This window comes from Sciurus vulgaris (genome assembly GCF_902686455.1).
Source record: "Sciurus vulgaris genome assembly, chromosome: 7".
In the NCBI taxonomy this organism is placed as follows: Eukaryota; Metazoa; Chordata; class Mammalia; order Rodentia; family Sciuridae; genus Sciurus; species Sciurus vulgaris.
The window spans coordinates 86,666,742-86,693,514 of record NC_136467.1 but is presented as its reverse complement, the minus strand read 5'-3'; the positions used below and the strand labels follow the sequence as shown (position 1 = coordinate 86,693,514).

At 35.1% G+C, this 26,773-nt stretch overlaps 1 protein-coding gene across 10 annotated transcripts in view; it reads left to right on the top strand.

Annotated features, from left to right (window-relative positions):
• The window catches only part of MYO6 (myosin VI), a 136,709-nt gene continuing 109,936 nt past the window's right edge, over positions 1–26,773 (top strand). For 6 of the 10 annotated variants that reach the window (XM_079146506.1, XM_079146505.1, XM_079146504.1 and 3 more), the window contains exon 1: positions 1–209. The gene's annotated coding sequence lies outside the window, so the exon portion shown is untranslated. Of the gene's footprint in view, positions 210–257; positions 447–26,773 lie in introns of those variants that run through there. The other 4 variants (XM_079146509.1, XM_079146508.1, XM_079146507.1 and 1 more) reach the window with 2 other exon arrangements.

Genomic DNA, 26,773 nt, shown 5'->3' with positions numbered 1-26,773 from the left:
CGTGACGTGCGCGCGGCGGGGCCGGGGACTCGGCAGGGCGCCGGCCGGCGGGCGGAGACCGATCCCGGATCTGTTCGAGCAGGAAGCGAGCGCAGCCTGGCCGCCGTCGTTGCCCTCGTCCCTCAGCTTCACCACCTCTCACCCCGCCCTCCACCCGCACCGGCGACAGGTAGCCCCGCCGCCGCGCACCTGCCTTCACTCCCGTGCGGGTGAGTGTCGCGCCGCCTCCGCTGCGGGGCCGCCTCGCTCGTCCCGGCCCGGCTCTGCTCCGGGCCCTCGTCTCGCTGCCCCGGGTCGGAATGCTGGGCTCACCTCCCGAGACCCAGGACGGGAGGAGCAGGTGATGGGAGGGCCGGGGCGGCGCGGCTCGCGGTGTTGACACGGGAGGTTCTGGTTTCCACCGAAAGACAATGAGAGTCTTCTTTCATGGGTTTATCATCTCCAAGGTACCTTTGTTTCTTCTCTGGCTCCCAAGTAGAAACCGAGCCCTCAGGTGTCCAGCTTTCACTTGAACACTCCGTGATAGTTTTATTTTCTTATTTGTAAACACGCTTAAAATTCAGTGCAGAGTGTAGTTTGCAGATGAGAAGATCGAATGATACCATTAATAATTCAGTCATGTAGGAGACCATGTTGGGATTCTTAGAACTGTATTTTTAGTCTTTAGGTAGTTAGGTACCTTGCGTGTGTTTACTTACGGATAACGTCCTGAACAAGAACTTTATTAATTTCCAAAAACTCCTTAAACCGATTAAAATGCTCCAACTTTAGGCTTTCATTTTAAGTAAGAATTTGACGCGGTTAGTGCTAGAACAACCGTGTCAGAAATATTTCCATACCGTTTCAAAAGACGCATTGCATTTTATCTGGCATAAAGTATATAGTGGAGAGATGCTTAAATCCTAATGTACCGGTATTATTGGGTAGTTAGGAAAACTGCTTCAACTAATAGACATGGTGCATCTGAATAAAAGTTTTATGCTGTTGTGCTTGGTGATATAGATGCAATATGTCCAAATATCTTCAGAGTTTGAGAGTTGTAGAAGCTCCCAAAGTTTAGCTGAAACTATCTTCACACTGTAAATGTGCATCTTGAACTTGGGCTGGTAGTGGTCATGGTACAAAGGTTGGCAGTAAAACAGCATTTCTGTACAAATTAACTGAGCTTCATACATGTAGTTTTCCAGTGGGAAAATATTTAGTGAAAAAATTACCTTGTTGATTCTAGCATAAATTTCTGTAACCGTCACAAATAATGCAAAGTGGGCTATAGCCAGAGCCTGAAACAATACAGCCGTTCAGAATAGCTCATCGACTTTTAAATATTCAGATCATTTTGAGGATTTTCAGTTCACAGAAATTACATGTACAATGGTAAAAATAAGTCATTTTAGTGTAATGCAGATTTGCTCTTTGCATTTGTATTTTCTGTGACATGTTACATATTGTTAGAAGCTGATTAAGTTCCATATTTGTTTTCAAAAATTAATTGTAAAAGACAGGAATAGAAGCATGATTTTTAGGAAAAGATTATGATTAAATTGCATAATATATAAAACTATATGGTATATAATACATGCTTAATCTTTATTAGTGCTTAGAAACGTGAATAATATATAATGAAGTTATAATATTTAATGTAAACTAATGCAGTTTATTAAAAACAAAGATCATAAACCATAACCTTTGTGGCTTATCTGAAATGGATTTTTCCCTGTTTGTGTTTATGTGATCAAGTTTTAAAATAACAGTGACCAGGAAATCTGAGAGAAGCTGAAGGCTCTTTTCTCATCCTGTTGTGACTTTGCCTGGAGTCTGTGGTGTATCATGTAGCCCATTGTTTAGACATCTGGGCTGTATCTGGGTTCTAAAATTCAACTTTCTTTAGAAAGGTTTAAAGATTTTGACTGTCTTAGATTTGCATAAATATAAGCACTCAAACATTTAAAAAATGAACCAAATATAGCCTTCTGTTCGTAGTCCAGGCTCCATGTTTGATACGTAAAATGTTATTTAAAAATGTTCCCAGGCTGGGGCTGTAGCTCAGTGCTAACACTTATAGTGTGCCAGAGGCCCTGGGTTTAATCCCCATCTTTGCAAAAGGAACCAGACAACAACAACAACAAAACCATTTTCTAACCCCAGTGAAATTTCGATTTCTCTATATTAAAGTATTTTATTTAAAAAGAGAATGTTGAAAAAAGCATTAAAATTTTAATAAATTTCATATAGTTTTGATTGTGATCCCCATAATGAGATAGTTGGTAATAATTTTTGAACTGGCTATTTGGTAGTGTAAGATTTTCATGCATTTATTAGGCCAGTACAAAGTAATTTTCCAGATTGGTGGTCAGAGGAGAAAATTAAGACTCAGAGAAATAAATACTTACCCAAGGTCATGTAGCTCCAGAACGGCAAAGTCTGGATACTTACAGTCTTCTGATTGTGACACCCCCATCTTTTCCACCAGAACAGGTTGACTTGATTTCAAATTACTTGGTGAACTGTTGAAATAAACCTGCAGAACTGGTATGGAGGTTTGAAGAAGTGACACAGCAGTCGATGTGACAGGCCATGAATATAGTTCTGGAACTAATTTAGAATTCTGTGTCTTAGTTCTCAAGGTGACAGCCTTGAACAGTGATAGGATGCTGCTCTATCATCTCTTGTCTAGTTGCAGAATGTTATACATATTATGCACTTTTTATTTTGACAGGTTCATGGGAATCAGAATGAGACTGTAATCAAACACTGTATTTCATTATAGTTAAAATAAGTAGCCTCATGTTCCTGGTTAGGATAGAACTTTAAAATTGTCCTCCAATGAGATAGATAGTTGATCATAAATGTAGCATCTCTTATAAATACTACATAAATTTGTGCTAATCTTAGGGGAAAATTTGTTTTAAGGTCTTGATTAAATCATCACCTACATATACGCCTAGGACAAATCTTTTTTATTGTCCATGTTTGCTTCAGGAATATCCCCTGAGCCCTAATAGGCAGAACAAAATTGAATACTTAAAGCCCTTCTTTTGTTACAAATTAGGAGTCATACTTTGCAGCAGTAGAGTGTAGCTCGATAAATGAAAAGAAAAATGGATTGCTGAGTTTGGTGTCTACTTTCGCAGGTTGTTTCATTATTTGAACTATTAGGAATTTGCATTTCAGGATACTTATATCCAAATGTAAATACAAAACTCATCCAATATCTTAATGTAAATTAATATTATTTTTTATATTGATTTTATAGTTTTATTGAAATGTAAATTATTAATAATCTGTGACATATCTGCTTTTTGGGGGGGCAGATAATCAAGAATTAATTGGAGTATGTAAGCTTAAATTCTGTTTTTGAGGCATTATATATAATGTTCAGAGGTATGAGGATCTTGTGTATTTAAGATAGTTGTAGGGCTGGGCATGTAGCTTGCTGGTGGAGCGCTTGCCTAGCATGTACAAGGCAAGGTCCTGGGTTAGATCCCCCACACCAAATAAATAAATAGACAGTTGTACTTTTATTTTATTTTATTTTATTTTTTTGGCAGTGCTAGGGATTGAGCCCAGGGCCTTGTGCTTGCAAAGCAAGCATTCTACCAACTGAGCTATATCCCCAGCCCTGTACTTTTATTTGCTGAATTTTAGTGTACTGGCAATAATATGAAAACCTGAGTGTTAGAAAAAAGTATTAGAATATCTTTATGGTTTTTAAAACTGAAGTTTTTTCTTAATGTTCAGTATATGAATGACATAATGGTTTGAGAAATGACCTTAAATCCACCACAATTTTTTCCTGTGAGTTCTGAAACCTAGGAAGTAAAACTCAAAGAACAAATCAGGCATCCTTGAAATCTTGCTCTTATTAAGAGAAGAAGTAGTTTTCTGTGCAGAAAGCATGTGTCAGGTGAAACCAAAACATTAAAGCACATTCCTTCCCTGTATATTCACACAGGGTGAATGTTAACATTCATGCTGAGTAATGTGCATAAAGGAAACTCCTGACAAAAACACAGGTATCTTTTGTGTATGCTGTCACTTGTTATTTTATTTGAAAGCAACCAGCTGACTAACTTTACAAGGTGTGATATTTTGCATGGCAGAATTTTGATTTGTAATATATGTGGATGAGCATATTTTTCAACAAATATTTAGTGACAGCCCATTGTGCTTCATAAATGACTGTAGGTTCCTCCCTTCCCTGGCATATCTTTGGGTGAAGGAAATAGGAAGAATGGCAAAAATGTATGAAGGTAAATTGAAACAATCCATTTAAAATCTGAAGATGAGGATGGGCGGGGCCCAGTGGTTCATATCTGTAGTCCTAGGTACCTGGGAGGCTGAGTCAGGAGGATAATTTGAGTCCAAGCTGGACAACGCAGTGAGATCCTGTCTCCAAAAAACAAAAAAAGTTTTAAAACTTGAAATTAGTTAATACCTTTATATTTGTATGACATTTTATTGTGTTGAAAATCATTTTAGGTACACTTGATCCTTAAAAGAACTTGATGAAATAGATGTAATAAATTTATTCCTGTTCTATAGATGAGAAAATGAAGACTCAAAACATTAAATATTACTTAAAATTAAGTAACTTGCTCAAGGTTACATAGCCACTTTGAGCCATCTCTGAGAATAGGACCTCTGTCTGCCAAAATAGTAGGCTCTCCCCCTCTACTTCTCTACTTCCTATGTTAGTTAGGATTAGTATTTTAGCAGTGATTTATTTCACTTCATGGCTTTAATTCAGATAGTTCAAGAAGTTCTGAAAACCAGAATCACTGAATTTTGCTACAGGTTTAATTTTAATGGAAGGTAGGAGATGGGCATGACACATCATTTATGGAACTACTTTATAATATTTGTTTTTTTTTTTTTTTTTTTTTGTGGTGCTGGGGATTGAACCCAGGGTTTTGTGCTTGTGAGGCAAGCACTCTACCAGCTGAGCTATATCCCCAGCCCTATAATGTTTTAAAAAATATTTTTAGTTGTAGATGAACACAATACCTTTATTTTATTTATTTATTTTTATTTGATGCTGAGTATTGAACCCAGTGCCTCACACGTGCTAGGCAAGTGCTTTACCACTAGCCCTTACTTTAATGTTTTTAATAGATTAATGGACTGAGGTTGGTAATTAACTTTTCTAGTTAAAGAATTTTTCAAGAAAACCAATTAGTTAAAAAAGGAGAAAAATGTTCTGGAGAAATTTTAAGAATAACTTTTATGACTTGGCATTTTGGTATTGATCTTCTTCTTATGACTTTTTTGTTTAAGGACTCACTTAATAGTTGAGTTGTGTCTACAATGGCTTCTTTATTCCTTCATTCATTTAAAACGTATTTAAGTGCCTGTGAGAGGCCAGGCACTGTTTTGAGTGCTGGGGATACAGTGATTAAGACCAAGTGCTTGCGCTGATTGACATTTTATTGTTGTTTTGAATTAAGTTAATTATAGACTCTTCATACTGGTATATAATCAACAGGACTGACCTTAAAGTTGAGAAATAGACAGTTGTCAAAGTGGTGCAATTTGAAGGCTACTGAAAGTCTTAATTGCCCTAATATATTGTATTGCTCATCTACTGTTTGCTGTAGATGCCCCCATTGGATTATAGCACTGTTACCATTCTGCTCCTGATAAATAAGTTTGTTTCATTATTTATCACAGTTTCAGGAAACAAGACCAAAAGGAAATAAATGGGACCTGGGGCTTGTGTTGATGTTGTAAGAGTAAGAAAGGGTTGGCAAAGCATAATTTTAATAGTATCTATTATTTATTGAGCTTTTGCTATGTGTCAGATACAGTGCCAAACAAGTACCTTATGTATATTAGCTCAGTTAATTACTAAGTCACCTCATTGAGGTTAGCATTATGACTCTTGTTTTACAGTTTAGGAAATTTAGGCAGAGATGTTAAATTTGTAGGATAATAGCCAGCACTTGGTATCACTGGAATTCAGATTCCTCCTGATACTTAGTGTGTTGTAGATACTCATGGAGAAGGACTCATAGATTAAGCACAGACTTCTGCCATTCTACTGTGTGAGACAGATCTTACAGGCCTTGGTGAAGGACTGAGAGGTGGGGTGAGTCCTAAGAACTTGCTGGATGAGTGGTGGGAATTGGAGGGGTATTGCCAGGAGCCTGCTTGGTCCACAGGCTGGCGGAGCCCCAGTCTTGGGGTTCCAGAGTTGCATTTAAGCAATGTCAGGTTCATAGGTAAGAGGATAGGAAAACCTGAGGGGTCTTGAATTTTGCGGCTCATTAACTTGGTCAAATTTAATAATTAGTTTCTCTGGGCTTCAGTTTTCTCATATGTAAAATGGAGGCAACTATTACCTACCTGCTGTGGTTCTTTGAAGGACTGAATTAGATAATACTACATGTTGAGCACATGTCACACTGCCTTGCACATAGTTGGTGTATTGGTGTACATTATTGTTGTTACTGTGTTCTTTCAGTTCTGAATTGCTTTTCTTTGTGATTCTAGAATTGGGCAGCACTCCAGACCAAAAATGGTTCAGAATGCCCCTGTGCTGTTGTTTTTTTCCATGTTTAATGTGAAATTTTCATCCAAAAGAATAAAACAACAACAACAACAATATATTAGAGATTTAGGCAGAATCTTGGAAGTTGGCCATTGTTAAGTACTTCTGAAATCACAATTACTTGGGGAGCTGGTGGAAACAGGCAGGTGTGGGTGGGGCTGCATATTTACATTTTACAAGCTTCCCTGTTGATTTACATGCATACCAAAATTTGAGACCCACCGGCTTAAACCTTTTATTCCTCCTGTGTGCTTAGAGAGGGATTCAACAATAACAACAAATCTCTTGGGTTAACCAGGCAGTGTCTGATAGAAGGAAGTGAAGTATCAGTTACTAGAATCTCTTCATTGATTTTTTTTTTTTTAAAGCTTATTTGAGGTTTATAGCAATTATATTGAAAAGGCAGCTTGTGTTAAATTTCACACCTTAATTAAATTATACTGCTTGTTACAGCTTATTAACCAGTTTAGTTTGGAAGTGAGTTACTTATATTTAATAAACTATTATATAAATATCAGTAATATATAAATTTTTCACTGTATAGCTCTTAATAACTTTTAATAAACTTTTTAATTGAATTTCTAGATAGTGTATTGTCAAATAAACAGATTTGGTATTTAGTTGTATTAGGCAAAGTACTAACAGGAAAGAAATTTCTTTCTTGATGGTTCAAGGGAAGAGACTGCTTACAGAGTTCAGAGAACAAACAAGAGTAGCAAAGGACCTAGGGACTAGCAACAGCAAGAAGCCATTAATTCTCCAGAGATAAGCAGAACTGGAGTTGGCATTGCGGAGGAGGGCCTGTGGGAGCTGTGGCTTGGAGGCATTCCGGAGGCAAGGGAAGGTTCCTTGACCTCCCTCTTCTTCTGCTTTCAGGACTTGACCAGTAACTGCAATCACTGAAACCCAGCTGAGGAGTCCATGTGATGACAGGCTCTTCTTCCTAGGAAAAGAGCAGGGTAGAAGATGTGGTGAAGCAAATGAAGGGTAACTAGGACATTAATTAGGGCCTTTGGGAATTTGTAGCATATCCTTGGTGCCTTTTAAATCTCTTAGCATTGTGATGCATCTTGGGATATGCTTGGGACTACTTGTCATATACTTGCTTTTAGAAAATAGTTTATCCAGTTTCTCATGTAACCAAATTGTTTTAAGAACCAGTTGTTTTAAGAACTTTTGGTGATCCAAGTAACCATATAACCCAATGAGAAACAATCTAGGTGTGCATTGGTATTTAATATATATCATCATACCATGAGTTTTTCTGAAATTTTCTATATTAGGTAGTCTTGGTTTAATGGAATAAAATTAAAACTATTGGCAAGAAAAGTTCTTTGCATTCTGGAATTTATACCTCCTATTCACCAGGACATTTAAAAAAATTTTTTTTTTTTTTAGTTGTTAATGGACCTTTATTTTACTTATTTATATGTGGTGCTGAGAATTGAACCTAGTGCCTCACACATGCTAGGTAAGTGCTCTACCACTGAGCTACAACCCCAGCCCACCAGGACATTTTGATAACAAAAATACCAGAACATATTGTTGATGTAATAAGTTAATAGGAGTAAGACTTGTGAAATAATTGCTCATCCTCCCTAAGTTTTTTTGAAGACACATTAAATTTCTATATAAATCTGTTGCAGTTTCTTTATTCAGCTGTCTTCTGTAAATGCCAATGTTATGGCTATGGCTTTTTTTTGTTGTTGCTGGGATTGGAAAACCTCACACATGCTTAGCATATACTCTACTGCTGACCTACCTGCCCCCTCAGTTAATATTAATGCTGGTGAAAAGTTCATGTTTATTATTTTGGATTGATTACTGAGAGTTACTTAGTAGAAAGTGTGTCAAGAGCTAATATGAAGGATGCTATTATATAAGCAGTACTACCCCCAAAACAATTAGATTAAGTGCATATATATTTCTCCTTTTCTTGGGGATTTCAGGGGAAAAGAGATACAAGATGGTTCCCATCTTCCAGAAAAGGCAGAGCCCTATTGCAAATTAAGGGTTGAACAAATTAATCAAATAAACATCTGGCTATGAGAATGTAGATGAAAATAAAGGATAGCTCTGGTTGTGAATGTTGTAATTGAGATTTTTAAAAAAAATCCATGTTTCTTAACTTGTCTTTTTAAAAAGGTATGGTATCTCATGAAAACAGAAAGGAGACCAGTAGAATAGAGTAAGGGAGCCAGAGGGAGGGAGGAAGAGAGGGAAAGGGGAGGTACTGGGGATGAAATTGATCAAATTATATTGTTATATTGTATGTATGTACAAATATGTAACAATGAATTCTATTATGTGTAATTACAATGCACTAATAAAAAAGAAAGAAAAAGAGTATGGTGGAAATGAGATGCAGGTTTGGAATCAACCAATAACAACCTGTCCTCGTATTCATACACTTAGATATTTTCTGTGTAAGTGGGATTTTTATTTATTTTTTAAAGGGGGAATTTAAAAACTTACGTGGGATCTTCTAAAAGCATTTTATTTATTTTGATTTGATACTGATAGAATTAGTACCCCTTGGGAGAGAATTGAGGTTGTTGGTTTTTCTGTATTATATTCTTTGAATTTCCCTGATTTGAGGACTTTTCTCTTCTTCCTTGTTATTTTTCTCTTCTTCCTTGTTATTTTTTTTTCTAAAATTAGATGAACCAGCTGTATTTTGGTTTGTGGACATGATTTGCTGTCTCTTTTCCTTTTGGTCTTGGGATTTGGGGAAAGAACAAAGAATTGTGCATGTTTCGAAGAGGAATGTTTTATCAGTTTTTTTCTGCTTTTCCTGTTCATCATTGTTGATCTTGGAGATTTAAAAAACAAGATGATTTATTTATCTGTTATGATGGTGCTTGAGATTTCAAACAAAGCCCTGGCTTATGTTGGCCACTGAGATTATGGAGAAAGAAAAGTATAAAATTAGTTACCATGTAGTCAGTGGCTAATTGAGGAGGTTTATATTAATTTAAGGACAATTTTTCTGTTAGGTGTTGGGAAGAGGAAAAAGGAGGATAGAAACTGAATGAGTTTGACCATGAGTTTTTATGGTTTATTTCTTTATTTATTGGTACTGGGGATTGGACCTAAGGGCACTTTACATAGAAGTGCATCCCCTGTCCTTTTTTATTTTTTATTTTGAGGCAGGATCTTACTTAATTTGCAGAGGCTGGTGTTGAATTTGACATCCTCATGGCTTAGCCTCCCCAGTCTTTGGGATTACAAAGTCGCTGAGATTATAGGCTTGCGCCACCATGCCCCAATACTACGGGTGTTTCAGAAACTAGTAAAAAATATTTATTTCAATCAAAATTTTATATTTAATAGGGATACATTTTACTGATAAGTTTGTTTTGGAAGGGAAGGCAGCATAAATTAGAAATTTCTAAACTAGTTGTTTAATTTAGCTATTTTATGTTTTTAAATTAAAAAAAAAAAGGTACTGATGATTGAACCCAGGGGTGCTTAACCACAGAGCCCTTTTAAAAAAAATTTTTTTTTTGTAGTTTTAGATGGACAGAATGCCTTTATTTGATTTGTTTATTTTTATATGGTGCTAAGGATCAAACCCAGTGCCTCACACGTTCTAGGCATGTGTTTGTTCTACTACTGAGCTACAGCCCCAACATCCCCCACCCAGCTCTTTTTTTTTTTAGACAAGGTTTTGCTAAATTGCTGAGAATTTAGCTACTTTAGTGAGTCACTAACAAAGATAAAGATAGCCCAGTAGTTGTAAACAGTGACATTAGTTCAGCAGAAAATGGGCTATTATTTATTAAAGGTGTGTTTCTGGAGCTGGTCCATAATGTTATGGACTTTGATCCTGTTCTCTAGGATCCAGCAGTTTGGCATATAACCTTAACATAGATTAGTTCCTACTTTTTAAAACAGGAAAAAGAATACACAAAGCTTATTTCATATCTGAGCAGGGGAGCATTAGATTCCTAGATCAGTTTCAGGATGCACTGAGTCAGCATGTTCAAACACTGCAAGTTTATGTCAAATGAGTTTGTGGTTGTTTTAGTCAGCTTTTTCATGGCTGTGACTAGAGGACCCCACTAGAAAATTATAGAGGAGGAAAAGTTTGAGGGTTCACAGTTTCAGAGGTCTCAATCCATAGACAGTAGGCTCCATTCCTCAGGGCTCAAGGTGAAGCAGGACATCATGGAGTTGGCAGAGGGAAGCAGAGACAACTCCACTTCAGATACAAATTATATACTCAAAGGCCACGCCCCCAATGAAGCACTTCCTTCAGTCACACCCTACTACTTTAGTTACCACTGTTAACTTCTGTCTGGGAATTAACTCATTGATTGGGTTAAGACTCTTACAACCTAATTATTTCTTCTCTGAACTTGTTGCATTGTCTTGCACGTGAGCTTTTGGGGAACATCTCACATACAAACCATAACAGTGGTGGTAGTACATCATAATGAAAGATTGAGTGAGTGATCTAAAGTTATATAAGTACCCTTCTAATTATTCTTGTGGGTCAGTAATATGCCACCACTTGAGTGTCTTGCAGTCATTTTCTCACATGGTTCTCACACTGATCCTGTGAGGTGACTGTTCCCATGATCCCATTTTACAGTGGAGATAACTGAGGTCTAAGTAACTTGCCAAGGTGACAGAAGTATGAGATACAGAACTGAAAGATGCTTTCAGGTGATCTGGCTCCAGAATCTTTGCCTAATTTAGAATTGAATTCCCTTTTTTTGTGAGGGTGTTTGAGACTCAGAATTTTGAAAAATTTCTTGTCTTTATGTATATACCCAAAGGATGATAAAAAAATGACACTGCTGTGGTTGTTGCCTACTTTCAGATCCCAGGTAGACAGCTCTTCTGTGATATCCACTTTCCTCTTGGGTGTATAATACCCTCAGATTTCTGCTTTACACAGGGCTCCCAACTCCCCTGTCAGGTGATGAGAGCAGCCCTCCTGGACATGCAGAATCCAAGCCATTCCTTACAGTACCCATTTTATGATCTACTTGATGTACGTTCTCTTATTTATTTATTTACTTATTTATTTTAATTTATTTGTGTTTTTTACAGATTGCATTTTGATTCATTGTACACAAATGGGGTACAACTTTTCATTTCTGTGGTTGTGCACGATGTAGATTTGTACCATTTGTGTAATCATACATGTACATAGGTAATAATGTCTGTTTCATTCCACCATCTTTCATACCCCTGCCCCCTCCTCCCTCTCATTTCCCTCTACATAATCTAAAGTTCCTCCATTCTTTTCTTCCCCCCACCCCCATTATGTATCATCATCCACTTATCAGGGAAAACATTCTGCCTTTGGTTTTTTGGGATTGGCTTATTTCACTAAGCACGATATTCTCCAATTCTGATGTACATTCTTTAAGCAAAAGTATTAAGTTTTATGTGTAAATTAAATAATGAATTGAATGATAACATTTTACTATCCTTGGAAAACTTCCATATTTATTAAAGGACCCCAATGAGGATTTCTTTGAAAGGGAAAGAATCTTTTTGTAAAACAAATGATTGTTTTCTAGATTATACTAATAAAATATTTTTTTCATATTTTTTAATGAAAAATACTTGTACATAATGGTGGGAAAATATATTTTCACACATTTTTTTCATATACATAGATCAAGCTAAAATATTCATTTGATATAAATATTAAAATGAAATTTGATCTCATTATGTGGTTCATATTAACAATAAAAAGAATTGGATAATAGTTTTTTCCTTAAATACGTTTCATTTGTTGAACTTTCACTAAAATATTTTAGTAGGTTTATCTATAGTAGAATAATATTCTTTGAAGCAGTAGGTGGAGGTTTAGCACAATAGTAAATTTTCTTTGTGTTGCAAAATTCACAAGGCAAATGTTAGTGTTCTGGTTGTGCTAAAACCAGTGTTTTATGTGACTGAAATAAATTCTCTGAAAATAGGTAAATTTTAGAGATAACTTATGTAGAAATTGTTATAGTCGAAAAAGACAACGATTATTTGGAAAACATATTTTCATGTAGCCCTGGATAAAATATTCTCTGTACCTAATATGCTAACAAGGCCTTGATCTCAGATTCATTGAATCTGTGTTCTGTCCCTGAACTCTTAACAATGACTACTCTGTGAACTCCTAATTAATAGACCCAGTGGCCTTGTTTAGATCATTTTTCTATTCCAACTTATTCAGCTGTCAACCAGCTAATGCTCCTTAACTCTTTCCTTCCAACTTCTTTGTTCATGAATTCCTGCAGGTGTCTGACTTTTGTTTTTGCTGTTTATTTTCCTCTGCCCATGTCTTAGCTGTTCATGCACTTATAAAATCCTGTTCCAGGCACTTTGCTCTACTCACTCTGTTCTGTTTTGATCATTATATCAGTCCCATGGTTCAAACTGTCATCTTTGTATAGATTTTTCCAAAATTCCTTTCTGTATCATCTTGACCAACGTTTCAAAACTGACATTTGTTAGACACCTGAAAACTTCACACATTCCACCAAAAAACAGGAGATGCATCTTCTTTTTCCCACAGAGAACCGCTATTGCGCTAGAGGATTTTTGCTCAGAACCTGCGTTTACCTTTTCCCTTCTTTACTTGGTAGATTCTGTCAGTTGGCTAGCGCGCTGTTTTGCCTCTGGCAGAGTCCCCTTCACTTTGTGTGCTCACAAGTGCAGATTTCATTATTTTTCCTTCATTTGATGTCTCCCTGTATTTGGCTGTCTTTCTCAATGTAGAAGACTATCCAGTGCATTGCCAATAAGATTATATTTCCAAGTAGAACTGACTGTAATAATCTTCTTCTCAATAAGAATCCCCTTTTGCTCTTTATAAATACACTGTAGAATCCAGACTTATATTGCGAAATTTGAAACCTTTTGTGTCTCGTCTGCTTTTCTACTACAACATTCTTCATACCTCTGTTGTTCTGTGCTCTAACCTCAACTATCTGTTCCGTAAACAGGTGCTCATTCTTTTCCTTACTCTTGTTCAAATAGACATTTTGTCTGGAATGAGTCAGTCTTACCCATCTTTCAAAACCTGCTTGAATTAACTCTTAAGTAGCCTTTCCAAACTTACTATTTGGAAATACACCTCTATTATAATGTCCATCACAAAATATGTAATGTATGTGTTATCCTTCACTCTCTCAGTCTAACAAGATTATAAGTGACTAGAGGGTGTGAACTACCCAGCTAGAGGCTTTGTAAGTGGATATTATATCTCTGGACTTTTTTTTACACTTTTAAAAATCATGAGGATTCCATAAAGATTTTGTTGATGTGGGTTCTATCTCTGGATATTTACTGTATTAGAAATTAAACTTAAAAGTTATTTAACCCTTTAAAATATGTAAAAAGTACATAGCATATTAACAAACATTTTAAGAGAATGACTTTTCCAAAAAAATAGTGAGAAGAATGGCATTGTTTTACATTTTTGTAAATCTGTTTATTGTATAACTTGATGGAAGACAGATGGAATGTCATATTTCTTTATGCTTTCAGTTTGTTGCAGTATGTTGTTTTGGTTGAAGTTTTGTATGTGAAGAAAATATGGCTTCACACAGATAATGTTATTGGTAAAATGAGAAGTGTTTACTTGACCTCTTTAGATAACTGTGGTATTCTTTGATCCTTCACCCAAACTCAACAAGTAGTAATTTCTTAAAGTTCCAAGATGAAATCTTAAACAGTATCAGTGAACTTTTTGTACTCTTTTATATTATAGTCCATTAGTCCATTTTGCACTTTAAATGGATCTTTTACCCATGCATGATTTTATAGCATGATGTATTAGTCATTTGGAACATAGTGTTTCATCGAGTTATGCGGGTCTTCCAAGTTTATTTAATATTAAAGAATCATATTCTAATGTCTTTAGAAGCATCTTTAAGTGTTGGAAAACTGTTGGTACATAAAGTTCTATGTTTGTACTTTTCTCTTAGAAGCTTGAATTTTACCATTGCCAACAAGTATGGTCAGTTCCTTTTCTTGAAGTAACAGGCTTCACTCTAAGAGCAAGAACAATAATGAAAAAAAATCCCAATTTTGCCAAATACTCAAGGTTGAATTGCCATGGTTTATCAGTTGTTCTTTCCAGTTAAAATGGTATTTTTTTCGGGTAGAGGGTAGTTAGTTCCTGAAGATTACAACTTAGAACATTAGTACAGGGCTGGGGTTGTAGCTCAGTGGTACAGTGCTTGCCTAGCACGTGAGGCACTGGCTTCGATCCTCAGCACCACATAAAAATAAATAAATAAAATAAAGGTATTGTGTCCATCTACAACTAAAAAAAAAAACAAAAACAAAAAAACAAAAAAAGTACAGTTATTTTCCCTGAGGCAAAAATCTTTCTTTTCAGCAACAGAAGTACTTTATGCATTATGCACACTTCCCATTTCATCATACAGAATTAATAAAAGATATCTATCTAGGGATCAAGATGTAATAACAGTACCTTTTACTGCTTCATCAAGGGCATTCTTAAATGAAGCAGCAGTCTTTTTTTCTCCAAGTGCAGTGAGTACTGGTATAGTTTGGTATTACTTCCTTGATAGTAGCTAAAGCTCTAGAAGTTTTACCCATCATTCCCTCTACATCACGAGTGCAAGTGTAACATGTGGAAAAGGCAGATGCCCTAGTATTGTTATGAAAGCGGCTTTGACCTTGTTGAGTCTGACAGCATCTCAGGGATCTTCAGATTTTACCTGGAGAGAACTACTGGACTAGGTGATTGTCCACTTGAGTTGTGAATACGTTTAGGTTTCATGTGGGCTAGACATGTAGAAGCCTCAAATATTAGAATCAAATGTTTACCCTGGGAGTTAAAGTAATTCTAATTCCTTACTAAGAAGTTGAGGCAGACTGGTGTTTAGAAAGGTTAGGAGGTTTGATGAGCTTAAAGTAGTGGAGAACTGAAAGATAATTCACATGACTCTTAGTTCAGAGTTCATTTTTTTTTTCTGTAAGTATTGTGAAGCTAAAAAATTTAGAGGTAATTTCAGATACATTTTACATAAAACTATGACTGGAATATAAGCATTTCTTTTTGTGATATAATGTGGATGCTGCCAAGATTCTTTAGGGGAGAGATTTTTGAACTCTTTTCCCCAGAACTCGAGGATTAACTTCTATTTTTTTCTTTCACCTTTTTTTCTTCATTCTGTTGATCTGAAATTGTTTGGTGTGATCAGATGGAAGATTAAGTGACAAAATGAGGTAATTGGGCATTTAATGCATAAACATTACTTTTAAAACCCTCAAAATATACCCTATTAAAAATAAGTCTCATCAGTCTGATATTTACGAGAGTAGCACATGATTATACAAAAAGGTGAAAAATAATTGAGATTTTTTTGGGGGGGGATGTTGGGGATTGAACCCAGGGCTTTGCCAATGCTTAGCACACACTCAACCACTGAACTATATACACTGAGCCCCTCATCAAGTATTTTTCAGAGCTAATTTCTTTTTTTATCTTTTTTTCTCCAGTGCTGGGCATTGAACCCAGGGTCTCTTGCATGTTTGATAAGTACTTTATCACAGAACTACATCTCCAGCCTCTAGAGAGAATTTCTTTTAAAAAAATCATTTTATTGTGGAAAGTTTTAAGCATATTCAGAAAAGGGGAGAAAGGCATATGAACCACTGTGTTCTCATCATCCAGATTCAAGCATCAATTCAAGCTAAACTTGTTGAACTATTTTTTTTAAATGATTATTTCTCTTACCTGTGGGTGATTTTGAATCAAATTCCAGATGTCGTATAATTTCACGCCTATGAATATTTGTTTGTAAGAGAATATTTCTTTAAAAACTTTAATAAGGCATGTATCATGAAGCCAGGACTTGATATCTAAACTGAGTTTGAGATAAACTTGTCAGAAGTCTTTTCTAGTCTAAACAACAAAAATTAAAAACAAACAAAATCAACTCCTTTTGATACTGTTTTCTTTCTTGTTCAACTGCCTTATCGTCTCAACTCCTTACTCTAAATTTCTGAAAAGAGGCAGTTATGTTGGCTGTTTCTGGTTTTTCTTTGTTTACTCTTTACACACTGAACACCATTTCTGCTTCTGTGACTACACTAGAACAGTTGAGATTATCAGTGCCTTTCCCATTCCAAATTCACTGATTTGTTTTCAGTAGTTACCATCTTCTTCTGAAGCAGTTGATGACGTTTTGATAGCCTCCTAATTTTTGTATTGTCCTCTCTCCCAAGGCATTTTTGTTTTGCTAGTACTGGCGATTGAAACCCAGGCCTCATGCATGCTAGGCAAGAATACTACTCCTGAGCTACATTCCCATATTCCTAAGGTGTTTTCTATATTTTTGTATACTTTTTCTCCGCTGATCCTCATTTTTCCTTTAAAATACCAGGTTTTTGGCCAGGTGCAGTGGTGCGTGCCTATAATCCGAGCAACTTGGGAGACTGAGACTGGAGGATTTTGAGTTCAAAGCCAGCCTTGGCAAAGGCAAGGTGCTAAGCAACTCAGTGAGACCCTGTCTTTAAATAAAATACGAAATAGGGCTGGGAATGTGGCTCAGTGGCTGAGTACCCCTGAGTTCAATCCCTGGTACACCCCTCTGCCAGTGGCCTGCAAAAGAATAATCAGGTTCCAGGACTTGCTCTTGTTCTTATGTACTGTTGTGCTGTTAGTTCATTATTCTATGAGATGTAGTGCTTCCTTTTCATAATAATTATCTTGTAATTCTCCCTTACTGTATTGCAGTTAATAGTATAGCCTGCACATGTATATTTTATATGAATATATACATGCCTACAAATACATATTAAAATTAATATAGTACATGAAAGGAAGTTATTAAATTACTACTTTATATATTAATTATACTTACTAAGTTATATGTTTTAGTATGTAAAGACTCAGGCACTACTATACTATAAGGAAGAATAAAGTGATCGGATGCTAACATTGTTAGGTAGAATAATGAATGCAGCAACTGTAAGTTAGACTAATGCATAGGTGTGTTAAATTGATGATTCAGATAACAATGATTAACATTGTTTTATAACATGATTTTTCCAGAATGATGAATAATTTTTGATAAGGTTTCAAATAAAGAACAGTTGTTTTTGAGTTTATTTGGTATTATATTTCTAGAAATCTCAGTGTATATTAAAACAATATAAAGTACTTTGAATATATGTCTATGTATATTGGATTAGGTTCTGGGCTCACCTATCTTCTCTAAGTTTGCTGACAATTTTGCTTTTTATACATCTTTAGTGGCATCAGAATAATATGAAAATTTGAAATCAGTAGAAAGTACTCAGTCCCTGCCGATAGGCGTTGGATCAGTATGGAGCATCCTTGTAGACTTTTATTTTAGCTGCAATATTCTTGTGTAGTGTTTTTTTCTCAGTTCATTTCTTGAGTTTGTGTGATGCTTCAAGTGAGACTCTGAAGAGTTTAAATTCTGGGTAGAAAATACAAAGAATTGATGAAATAATAAGAGTATTCCATATTGATGTAAACTAGAAACTGTAATAAATAATGTGTAATTCTGAGGCTGGGGAGATAGCTCAGTTGGTAGAGTGCTTGCTTTGTAAGCACAAGGCCCTGGGTTTGATTCCCAGCACCAAAAAAAAAAAAAAAAAAAAAGTGTAATTCTTTTTAAAATAACATGTGATTTACGAATGCCATTTGGGTTGAAGATTTAGCTCTGTGGTAGAGTGTTTGGCTAGTGTGTGCAGATCTCTGGGTTCCAGCCTCCGTACTTAAAAAAAAAAAAATTGCATGTTTAAAAAAATGAATTTATAGAAATCATATTTTACCTCCCCAAATATTTTACTGTCAGCATTTTTAAGTCTGTACATGTTGCAAAATGTGTGCATACATTTTTTTGCCTGTAGTTTAAGGTCGCTGGGGTTTCATCAGTCTGCTCTACTTTGGGTTCTAATTTAAATACAAAAATTTTTCTTTATTTTACGAAACAGTATTTCTCCCTAGATATAAATAATTTATCTTTACACCATCAAAGGATAGTGATTCTGGAACTGAGCAAAAGTTAGTAACAAATTATTGCCATAAAATATATGAATTATTTTGCTATAGAGACGTTGCCATAAAGATACATTAATTCCATTAAGAAATGCATTTCAAAATAGCAAGAAATAATTTTCTTATACTGCTTATTGTATAAGTTATTGTTCTGTACTTAGTATTTGAACTTTTAAACTATACCCCACTTAGTTTTATAGACATTTTCTAACAACTATTGTTTGTGTAATTGAAAGCTTTACTTTTCAGTCGATTTATCTTTACAAATTATTTGATGTCAAATGAACAATTTAGCTGTGCCTTTTTTAAAAATATTTTTTAGTTGTCAATGGATTTTTTTTTTTTTTTTTTTTTTGTGCAGTGCTGGGGATTGAACCCAGGGCCTTGTGCTTGCAAGGCAAGCACTCTACTGACTGAGCTATCTCCCCAGCCCTGGATTTTTCTTTTATTTATTTATATGCAGTGCTGAGACTCAAACCCAGTTCCTCACATATGTGAGGCAAGCACTTTACCACTGAGCTACAACCCCAGCTCAGCTGTATCTTAATGGTTAAAAATAACTGAACATTTGAGTGGTGACTGGATGGTATACTTGACCTTCCTTAAGAAATATGTAGATACATTTTTACACCAGAGCTGACAAACGGTTTGGTTACTAGATGATGATTGTATTTTTCTGTAAATAAAATGTAAGGGAAAAAAATGAGCTGTACAAACAGAACTTAAACAATTAAAAATTCCCCCAAATTGTATAAGATAACATGAAATCTTTCCTTTATTCATTTTTTTTCAATATAAATGAGAATTTGGAATGATTGTCCAGATAATTGCTGTATCAAAATGAAAATGATTGAATTTAAACTTGGTATTGTCAGAAGTCAGAGAATAGAATTCTAGGGTTATGATTTCTGTGCTATGGCCTAGAGTCATTAATCCCAGATCTTGGAGAATGGAACTGTGAGATGTCAGCACTTTCTTAGAAGTCCCTAGGTAATTTCAGTCTGCAATTCCATTGTTCCTTCCTTCCTTCCTTCCTTCCTTTCTTTCTTAGGTATTATAAATGTTTGTCTTTTTTTACATAATAAAAATAGTTTGAATTATGTATATTTTTCCAAGGTTAATATAACTTAAAAGCATGATAGCTTAGTATTTTTGTATTTTAGTTCAGTGAATTTACATTAAATGTAACTCTATACAAATTTACATAATTGATGAACTCTTCATAACCAATAGCTCAAATAAATTTATCTTTTATTTTTATTATTTTTCATGCATTGTGGCTGTTCTACCACAAAATTGTTGATAATTCTTTTAGTTTACATTGAATCTTTTGCCTTAGAGAATGAATGTAGTGTGATGTTTTATGTGACTGTTAGCTCTTTAAATATTGAAATACTCAGGTAATGTGGTTTTACATTTCATGTAGTGGTTGTCTTCTACATTTTAAGATATGGCTTAAGAAATATTTAAAATTCCATGGTGTATTTATTAGAAATTTTCCTTATTGAGGAAAATCAAGGAAACAAATTCTTCACTGAACCTTTTAATCCTCCCTCCCTTACTTCTGAGAAATGGTGCTTTAAAACTTGAGCAGTTTAGATAGGGAATTATTTTATGTATACAAGATTATACTTCAATGTTATTGTTTATGCATTGTGAAGAAGATGCTGTTTATGTAGTACTTCATTATATCCCAGTAGACCAATGAGTTCTCTCCAGTAAATATGATCCTCCTAGGAGTAGGAGTTTGCAGTTTCTGTTTTGCCACTGGTAAGGTTAAAGTCTGCATGGTAACTAGGTGAGCAAATTCTTCTGTGTCTAGTAAGAGGGGCAGAAGACAGTGTATAAGTGACTTCTGGGTGGGGAATGCATACAGAAGGTACTGCTGCCTTGGTTTCAAGCTCAGGGGCTGGGTTGTCCTTGTCCCTGGATGTTTCAAATGAGATGCCTTGGCAACTGTCCAGATTGGAAATATACCTTCTCAGTTTCCAGGCGTACTTTGGCTTGTCTGAGGGCAGTGTATGGGAATAGCAGCACCCAGGGTGGATGCCTGTGTTGCCAAAGATCAGTCTCCTGCCTTGAGAACTGTGCTGCTTATCTGTTGTCAGTCTGGGAGCAGTCTGCCAAATACAGGTCAGGGAGTGCATACGACTTGAAAAAGAATCCTTTTAAAATTAATTCAAGTCCTTAGCTTTGTTCTGTTACATGTTTAATGTTATTTTATTAACAAATTTGATGCCTAGTCTTTAGTAATGTATATGTTTGAGGGAGTATGGCCCATATCAAAAATCATTACTACCCTTATAAAGAAATGGAAAGTGACTTTTTAATGGAGTTGACTAATATATTCCTAGTAAAAGTAATTATTAACATTCATAAGGTAATTTGAGGCCCATTAGGTAAAGCAAAGTGATGTTTTGTTTTCATGGACTGTGTTGCATATCCTTGCTTTCAGGTGCCATCTTACTCATCTTTTCATGCTCAGTTCAAAATGGATTCTCTTTCCTTTGTCCTGGTCCTTGTCCTTCTCTTTCCCCCACCTTGTGCATACTTTGTGTCAGCACTTTAAACATTGTGCATTGCAGTATAGTTGTCTTTCTTTTTCAGGAGGTTTTATTCTTGTGTCTTCAGGGACCAGTACATTGCCCTGTTGTAAAGTTTGCTCAGTAAATGTCTACTTAGTAAATAATTCCATCATAAGTTTTGACTGTGAATATACTGTCTATCTCTTTTAAACATTATTTTCTCCTAATATAAATTTTAGGCCAGATTTGGGATAGTTAGGATAAAGATTGATCTTATTGTTTTTAATTGCTGCATGGTGTTTGTTCTGTAGTCCAAACATAGCACAGTTTTAAACTGTTCTTTTTACTGATAGGCTTTTAAATTGTTTCCTGTTTTTTATTCTTACGGTGTTAAAACAAATATCCCTTGTGCATATTGAACAGTTCTGGTTCAGGGGATTTATAGGTTATAGTTTTTAGGGATAAACTAATAACTCAGTATGACAGCTTTGTAGTTTTTATTATCTGTGATGGGTAAAAAAAAGTATTTAATTATTTCAATTATATATATATACACATATATATATACATACATACATATAGATAAATATCTTGAAGGAAAATATCAGACTTTAATTCAAAAAATGGATAAATATGATTTTTCTGGCCTAGTTCTTTACACAGATATTGTTGACCCTTTGAAACATAAGACTTTTGGTTTAAAAGGCTTTAAAAAAGTTGAATTGTGATTTTTATGAAGAAGCACTTAATTTCCCCCATCCCCAGTTCATTTGAATTTAGTAATTATTTGTCTCAAGCTGTAATGCAGAGGAAAAAAAAAATATCCTTTGCTTCTCAGTTTCTGGAATCAGCATATTTGAAGGCTAAGACCTTGGGAAACATTCTGAAACTTGACAGAAAACAGTTTGTTAAGTGAAATATGGAACAAAGATACATTATAATTCCGATTTAGTGAAGCGAGCAAGTAGGGTATTACTTAGAATTCAAGTATATTTGGGAATGGAGCGTTTGCATTATGTTTAATTACTTTGTATTTGCCTTGGTAGTTTTTGGTTAGTTAGTACATGATATATATATATGACAAGCAAACTGAAACAAATTGGAATGTGATATTAAAAGGAAATGATTATAAAATATGCAAGCTGAGCATGGTGGCACACACCTGGAGTCCCAGCTGATTAAGAAACTGAGGCAGGAGGATCGCTGCAGTCCAGGAGCTCAGGGGTGCGTGGGGAGCCTAGTGAGACCCCATCAAAAAGTAAAACAAAAAAAGCTATGAAATACCCAGTCAGATTTGTAATTAGTTCTCTCTGACATGAATTCCATTTTTTGCTAACTTTAAAGAATACTTGATCATAATTTATTTATAATGGTCAAAGTCTAAAGCACTTTACAAATATTGTACAATGTAATATATTTTCTTCTCTCTTTTGTGGTTTCTGGAGAACTCTGCAGTAAATGAACTGTTTTATTTAACTGCTATATGGTATTCAGTTTATATTTTATATTGATTTAGTGAGTAAGGAATAGCTTTAACAAATTTCTCCCCTTACTTTTTCTGGTTTCCTTGAGAGGAAAAAATGCTTTAAGAGCAATAAGCTTATCATTTTCCTAGTTATTTTGACTGCCATTTGACTTTGTTTGCGAACTAAGTTCTTACTAAAAATGCTTTTTTTAAAAAATTGTCCTTTTAAGACCTATATATTTAAATGTTCTAGTTGATCAAGTTGCCTTTAATTTTTGACATTTTATTGTAATGTGTTAGTTTTAGTTTAGGAATTCTTATACTGTGTTCATTAAAATTTGGGGGTAATGGCAATGATTGCATTATTAAAATAGGACACTGATATAAAAAGATTACTATAGCTTATTTTAACTTTTTTATTATTCACAGAGACAAGTTAAGGTATATGCTAGTTTTGAAATCTTGTAGGGATAAACTAATAAGATGTACATCTGCTTCCTCAGAAACTTAAATCTTAGCATTTGAGACTGTGTTGTTCAAAACTGTGTTTAACTGTTTTGGTTGAAGAGGGCTTTTGCTATTTATGTATTCAATCAATAATATTTAATAAATTCCAATACATGATATATAGTACTATATTAGTTGTTTGCTGATCATGAAAAAGTAACACGTGGTTCTTGTTCTGAAGCACTAAGGAGAGATTAAAATGAAACAACAAAGTATGAAATAAAGCAGGGAGAAACTAGTAGTATATAAATTTAAAAGCATAGAGGAAGGACTGCCTAATCCGGAAAAGGGATATGGTGGAAAACTTCACAGAGGAGGAGAAATTTGCTTAATTTTTGGAGCACTGAATAGAAATACCATAGTGAAGAACAGGGGAGAGACCTTTCTGGCAGGAGGAGTGCAGATTGTGTGTGTGGAGTGGTGACTCTTCCTGTGAGTGGCTCACGGTATACATGCAAGTGTAGAGGATATACCTAGAGAATTAGACCCATGTACTGTGGTGAGACCAGTACTGCTTGGGTGCCTCCACCTCCAACATAGAGGTGACATGTCGATCTCTGCTGTTGATAACTCAGCTTTCCAGGTTTTCAGGATTGTGTGTGTTTTCTCTAGTGTTGTTTGGAGAAACTTTCTATTCAAGATAAAGACAAAAGGATGGGGTGGGGAGTGATGTGTCACCTAAACCGCACATGGACAGATGAGGACCTGTGCTGGAGTTTGGAGTGACACTAATTATTCTGAGTAACCTAACTCCAAATATTAAAGTGAGGTGAGAGTTGTAAAATGTGGGCAGGATATGGAGATAACTTTGGAATTAGTTTATTAGTTCTTTGGCTCCATAGAATTTTTTATAAACATTTTCCTTTGTATTCTGGATCTTAGTTATTATTGGATATTTTGTTAGAAGTTAGTGATGGGTTGAAATGTAGTTACTATTTGTAAATGATCTTCATTTATGACAGTTTAAAGTTCTTTATGTTCTGGATTTATCTTGGTTTCTGTTCCTTCTCTTAATATTATTACACTCCAGATGATATGTTGTTGCTGCTCACACAGAATCTTTTTTTTTTTTTTATCCTTTCTCTATAATTGGTTAAGTGAAAAGTAGAAAGATTTATACTTTAGTCATTTAATACAATAAATATTACTAATCTCTAATTTCCCCTTTGCCTGCTGTACATTTGGTTTACCATGCTATATGACTTAACATATTCTTAGCTGGTTTGTTGCTCTGGTTACTAGATTATTCATCCTTGCTCTGATATTCCATCCCTAGATTCAGGTTTCCTCTTCTCCTTTTTTCTCCTGTTTTTCATTTGTCCTTATTTCATTGCCCTATATTCATTATTTTTGTACTTACTATCTCTTAAACTGAAAACAGATTCTCTCTGTTTGACCATGGATTCTGACTCTTCATGGATCTCTCTGAAATCTACTTGTTGAGAATTTAGCTTTTCACAAAAGAACAAATGATGGTCTTTGATACCATAAATAGCTTTAGTCTCTTGCCTAGTTTTTCTAGTTTTATCCTAAAGTGTTAAATTTTCTCTGTCCTTGGGAAACAGTCTACAAGCAAAAGGACTTGTTTTGATTTTGCATGGAAATATTGCATGGATCTCATGGTTGTGTTCACTAACTGATAACCCAACTTGTGAAATTAGGACCTTGAAGTAAACTTTTTTTTTTTTTTTTTGCAGTGCTGGGGATCAAACCCAGGGCCTTGTGCTTGCAAGGCAAGCACTCTATTGACTGAGCTATCTCCCCAGCCCAAAGTAAACTTGTTAAATGAGACTTTTCAACATTCCTCTCTTTGTCTTGTCCTGTATTTTGGTGACACAGGATGGAAGGTTTTTTTTAATCTTAAAATATTTTAAAGAGATGATAGTTTCCACATCTAAAATGGCATTTGATATATCATTAGATAGAATTTGGGTTGATATTAAAATAATTACTTTGACAAGGCAAAGCTCTTCAGTTAACAGCTAGTATCCACCTATTTATGGTCATTTTGATTATCATTTAGTATTTTCCAGCATTATTAGAAGAGATGGAAATTTGTTTTTCACCTTTGTACACAGTTCATTATTTTTACTTTTATCTGTGATTAATTTAAGGGGGTAGGACAAAAAATGTTGGCTGTCTTTTAGGGAGAAGTCAGATTTCTGCCTTAAGATTTTAGTGTAGGGGCCAAGTAATTTGAATACATTTCTTGTTCATCAAAGTTTTTTTTCCAGGCAATCACAGTGAAAGAACCTTTTGTAAGAAGGACATGAGAGATCTTGAATTGGAGAGACTTTATTTGAAGGGTTGGGCATTGGAAAGGAAGTTTGAAATAACCAGAGTTGGGCACAGAGAATGAGGTGATGTTCAAAGCCAGGATTAGGAGTGTAATAGAATTGTGTTGGAGAAAACCAATAGAATGTTTGACATGGCAATAAGGAGCACCACAAAAGTTTGTCTTTTAAGAGGGAAAGGCAAAGAAGAGGTTAGAGCAGAGGAATAAGAATATGTCTGCTGATGATAAGGGTGTTGCTGTAGTTTGAAGTTCTGTCATGGATAAATTGAAGGACATTTGCTGTTTTGTTTGTTAATCCTTGGAATTGGCAGAGGAAGGACCAGAGTGTAGTGATGTAAGGAGTCACTTTGTAACTCATTGTATTTTAGTATTCAGTGCACCTTTTATTTGTTCTTTAAATATAGGATCATTATGTATATAATGTTTTTCATTATATATATAAAGTTTCCCTTATTCATTGGAATTTTATTGGGTACCAACTATATGCCAGGTTCTTACAACTTGGGAAAAGGGAGAGAGAGATGTAAACTAATACAATCTGTTTTTTTTTTTTTCCATAAAAAGAGGAGTGAATTCTGCGTAATGTGAAAGTTGCGTTGATTCATATGTGATTCTTCCAAAGAAATTAATTTATCAAACCACAGAGTATTTTTCCATGTTTGTTGATTGCTTGTAGATCTTCTTCTGTGAAGTGTCTATTCATTTCCTTGGTCCATTTGTCAACTGGATTATTTGAATTCTTGGAGTAGAGTTTTTTGAGTTCTTTATAGATTCTGGAGATTAGTGCTCTATCTGAAGTATGATTGGCAAAGATATTCTCCCACTCTGTAGGCTCTTTCTTCGCATTGCTGATAGTTTCCTTTGCTGAGAGAAAGCTTTTTAGTTTGAATCTATCCCAGTGGTTGATTCTAGCTTTTATTTCTTGTGCTATGGGAGTCCTGTTAAGGAAGTCTGATCCTGGACCAACAAGGTGAAGTTTTGGACCTACTTTTTCTTCTATAATCTGCAGGGTCTCTGGTCTGATTCCATGGTCCTTAATCCATTTTGAGTTGAGTTTCGTGCATGGTGAGAGATATGGGTTTAGTTTCATTCTGTTGCATATGGATTTCCAATTCTCCCAGCACCATTTGTTGAAGAGGCTATCTTTTCTCCATTGCATATTTTTGGCACCTTTGTCTAGTATGAGAAAATTGTATTTATTTGGGTTTGTGTCTGTGTCCTCTATTCTGTACCATTGATCTACCTTTCTATTTTGGTACCAATACCATGCCGTTTTTGTTACTATTGCTTTGTAGTAGAGTTGAAGATCTGTTCAACATCTCTAGTAATAAGAGAAATACAAATCAAAACCACCCTAAGATTCCATCTCACCCCAATTAGATTGGCGATTATCAAGAATACGAGCAAC